This window comes from Aegilops tauschii, chromosome 6, assembly GCF_002575655.3.
Source record: "Aegilops tauschii subsp. strangulata cultivar AL8/78 chromosome 6, Aet v6.0, whole genome shotgun sequence".
Classification (NCBI taxonomy): Eukaryota; Viridiplantae; Streptophyta; class Magnoliopsida; order Poales; family Poaceae; genus Aegilops; species Aegilops tauschii.
The window spans coordinates 447,733,106-447,737,972 of record NC_053040.3 but is presented as its reverse complement, the minus strand read 5'-3'; positions in this window follow the sequence as shown (position 1 = coordinate 447,737,972).

The window sequence follows — 4,867 nt, the reverse complement described above, 5'->3', positions numbered from 1 at the left end:
AATATAATGGGACAAAAGTCATCTTGTGGGGAGCCAAGAACAAGAAAATCAGCAGGATATTTAACTTTCCCACACAAGACTTCAACATCTCTAACAATCCCAACTGGTGAAATAGTATCTCTATTGGCAAGATTAATTGTAACATCAATTTCTTCTATCTCAGCAGGTGCAATATCATGCATAATTTCTTTGTATAAGGAATGAGGTATTGCACTAGTACCCATATCACACAAGCCATGATAACAATGATCTCCTATTTTGACAGAAATAACAGGCATGCCTACAACAGGTCTATGTTTATTTTTAGTATCGGGTCTAGCAATTCTAGTAGCTTCATCACAGAAGTAAATAACATGCCCATCAATATTATCAACCAAGAGATCTTTAACCATAGCAATACTAGGTTCAACTTTAATTTGCTCAGAGGGTGTAGGTGTTCTAGTATTACTCTTACGGACCACAGTTGAAGCTTTAGCATTATCCTTCATTCTAACAGGGAAAGGTGGTTTCTCAATATAAGCAGTAGGAACAATAGGATCAACATTATAAGTGATAGTCTTTTCTTGAACTTTAATAGGTGCAACTACTTTTACTTTAACGGGAGGCTTATATTTAAACCACGTCTCCGTAGGGAGGTCAACATCAGTAGCAAATGATTCACAGAAAGAAGCTACTATCTCAGAGTCAAGTCCATATTTAGTGCTAAATTCACGGAAAACATCGGTATCCATAAAAGATTTAACACAATCAAACTTAGGTGTTATACCTGAGTCCTTACCTTCGTCGAGATCCCAATCTTCAGAGTTGCATTTAATTCTTTCCAATAAATCCAATTTTAATTCAATAGTCTTCATCATAAAAGAACCAGTACAAGAAGTATCGAGCATGGAGCAATTATTGAGAGAAAGCCGAGCATAAATTTTTTGAATAATTATTTATCTTGAGAGCTCATGATTGGGGCATGAATATAACATTGACTTAAGCCCCCCCCAAGCTTGAGCGATGCTTTCTCCTTCGCAAGGCCAAAAATTATATATATAATTACGATCACTATGAACAAGATGCATAGGATAAAACTTCTGATGAAATTCCAATTTCAATCGGTTGTAGTTCCATGATCCCATATCATCACATAGCCTAAACCATGTCAATGCCTTTCCCTTCAAAGATAAAGGGAAGACCTTCTTCTTGATAACATCCTCGGGCATACCTGCAAGCTTAAATAATCCACAAACTTCATCCACATAGATTAGGTACAAATCGGGATGCAATGTTCCATCTCCTCTAAAGGGATTAGCTAGCAGTTTCTCTATCATACCCGAAGGAATTTCAAAGTAAACATTTTCAGTAGGTTCAGTAGGTTGAGGAGAAACTCTTTGCTCTATTGGTCGGGGTGAAGATACCCTGAACAAGCCCCTCAAAGGATTACTTTCCATAGTAACAAGTGACAGTAAATTTCAGCACACTATATAAATCTTTCCTTACCAAATTCCACTCACCAAAGGCGCTTCACTCCCCGGCAACGGCACCAGAAAAGAGTCTTGATGACCCACAAGTGTAGGGGATCTATCGTAGTCCTTTCGATAAATAAGAGTGTCGAACCCAACGAGGAGCAGAAGGAAATGACAAGCGGTTTTCAGTAAGGTATTCTCTGCAAGCACTGAAATTATCGGTTACAGATAGTTTTTGATAAGGTAATTTGTGACGGGTAACAAGTAATGAAAGTAAATAAGGTGCAGCAAGATGGCCCAATCCTTTTTGTAGCAAAGGACAAGCTTGGACAAACTCTTATATGAAGGAAAACGCTCCCGAGGACACATGGGAATTATCGTCAAGCTAGTTTTCATCACACTCATATGATTCGCGTTCGTTACTTTGATAATTTGATATGCGGGTGGACCGGTGCTTGGGTGATGTCCTTCCTTGGAGAAGCATCCCACTTATGATTAACCCCCATTGCAAGCATCCGCAACTACAAAAGAAGTATTAAGGTAAACCTAACCACAACATGAAACATATGGATCCAAATCAGCCCCTTACGAAGCAACGCATAAACTAGGGTTTAAGCTTCTGTCACTCTAGCAACCCATCATCTACTTATTACTTCCCAATGCCTTCCTCTAGGCCCAAATAATGGTGAAGTGTCATGTAGTCGACGTTCACATAACACCACTAGAGGAAAGACAACATACATCTCATCAAAATATCGAGCGAATACCAAATTTACATGACTACTTATAGCAAGACTTCTCCCATGTCCTCAGGAACAAACGTAACTACTCACAAATCATATTCATGTTCATAATCATAGGGGTATTAATATGCATAAAGGATCTGAACATATGATCTTCCACCAAATAAACCAACTAGCATCAACTACAAGGAGTAATCAACACTACTAGCAACCCACAGGTACCAATCTGAGGTTTTGGGACAAAGATTGGATACAAGAGATGAACTAGGGTTTGAGAGGAGATGGTGCTGGTGAAGATGTTGATGGAGATTGACCCCTCCCGATGAGAGGATCGATGGTGATGACGATGGTGATGATTTCCCCCTCCCGGAGGGATGTTTCCCCGACAGAACATCTTCGCCGGAGCCCTAGATTGGTTCCGCCTCGTGGCGGCGGTGTTTCGTCCCGAAAGCTTCCTTCTGATTTTTTCAGGGTAAAAGACTTCATATAGCAGAAGATGGGCACCGGAGGCCTGCCAGGTGGCCCACGAGACAGGGGGGCGTGCCCAGTGGTGTAGGGCGCGCCCCCACCCTCGTGGCCAGGGTGTGGGCCCCCTCTAGTTGATTCTTTCGCCAGTTTTTTTATTAATTCCAAAAAGTGCTCCCGTGAAGTTTTAGGGCTTTTGGAGCTGTGCAGAATAGGTCTCTAATATTTGCTCCTTTTCCAGCCCAGAATTCCAGCTGCGGGCATTCTCCCTCTTCTTGTAAACCTTGTAAAATAAGAGAGAATAGGCATAAGTATTGTAACATAATGTGTAATAACAGTCCATAATGAAATAAATATCGATATAAAAGCATGATGCAAAATGGACGTATCAGCCATATGCATTGATGATGCTCAGTAAAAACTTATATAGTTGACACAATCATATAGAACATCATAGCACACTGAACTTGCATACAAAAATTTCACGCAGGCGGCACAATCGGGGTGGAAGCAGTGGATCGCTACGGGTAGGGCTATGTTGAAACCAACAAACTCGTACATAACGGTTCATCGTCTTTATCAATGACGGGGAAATATTTTGAATGTTGTGCAAAGAAAACAGACAGACAACACAATATATAAGTTCTGCTAGAACATTAAGTTGACGTACAACTCTTTCTAAAAAAAGTTTAGGTAAAAAAATAGAACATGTCACAATCAAATGTACTAGCACATCAGTGCTTCACACCCATAGCTCGGATTTAACTAGTATCTGACAAGATTCAGTTGTTACGTCAAATTAGAGCACATCCAGGCAGCCAGCTCTTGTCCCTTCTCCCAAAGAAGTAGTGGCCTCCGCCGCGCGATGGAGTAGGCCCTATGCCATCCATCGTTTCGAGCAACACGGGGAAAGTCTGACGTTGACTCCTGTAATGGACGTTGTCGACGGACCTGTGCACCAGCGGCAGCGGCCGGACTTTGATTGATGGATTGACCACTTCTTCGACATGCACGAACACTCGATACAGGTACATCCCTAACGTGGTCAGCGGCGGCCTTGGTGGCAACGAATAGTACAACCCCGGTTCCTGCACCGGTATCTCAACACCAATCACCTTCGGTATGGTGGACGACTTCTTCATCCATGCCATAACCGTCAGAGCCCAGCTGTCTGGAGGAACAAACGTACTTACGAGCTCACCTCCTAGGTCGTTGATAAGCTCATTCATGGACTCGCTGTTCCAAGCACGTCGAGGCATGCCATGGAAGGTAAGCTTTGTTAGAAACTCAAGCTCAGAGGGCACCGAGCCCCATCTTGGGTGCCACCGATCAAAGCTCACTAGTGTGCCATCGTAGAACAAATGACAGGAAGATTCAAACACACGACTACACTCGAAAGTTGTCTGGAACTTGACGAAGAAATCAGCCGGTGGCGGACAGACTTCGACGAGCAAGTCACTTATTTGGATGTCGTGCGCAATGCCAAGAGCTTTGACAAGGTCATCTGGCGAGACGGGAGGCCGGTCGCCGTTGATGGTTACCATCAGCACTTTGCTCACAAACTAGTCGTCAAGCACCGCCATGCCACTGTTGAGCGACAGCACGCAGCGCCCGAAGGCAGGACGGACCTCAGGATCTCTGGCTCGGAGATCCGTGTTGACCGGCGACATGATAGTGCGTTTGAGTGCAAGGAGTATAGGAGGGGCATTTGGGGGAACTGGAGTAGGAATCGAGATTCCAGAGGTGGGGGAGGGGCGGGAGATTGGGGATGAAAAGGTAGCATGAATTTCGAACATGCGCCAATATGCTCTCGGCACGCAAGTGCACGAAAACACCAGTGGCGCCCACATGTCGGCGCGCAAGAGTCCCAATTCTTTCTTTTTTTGAGAGCCCGGCCTTTTTTTGAGGATTTTTTTAGAGCCCGGCCTGAGAGTCATAATTGACCTGTTTGGCATTGTGTTACTACTCGGCCCATATTCAATGACACCTCACTGGCCCAAACAACTGTACATCATCGAAAAGACACTGAGCTCAAATTATCTATCTACTTTTATAAAAAGAAGAGTTGGTGATGATGGTGTGCCTGCCATCCTGCAATATAGGCCGTCCGATCTATATCTAACGGATAGGAAGGAAACTATGACAATTTACCTGCACTCCTCTCCACATTTGCAGATAAGGCCTTCCCTCTTTCATCCTTTTCTCCCA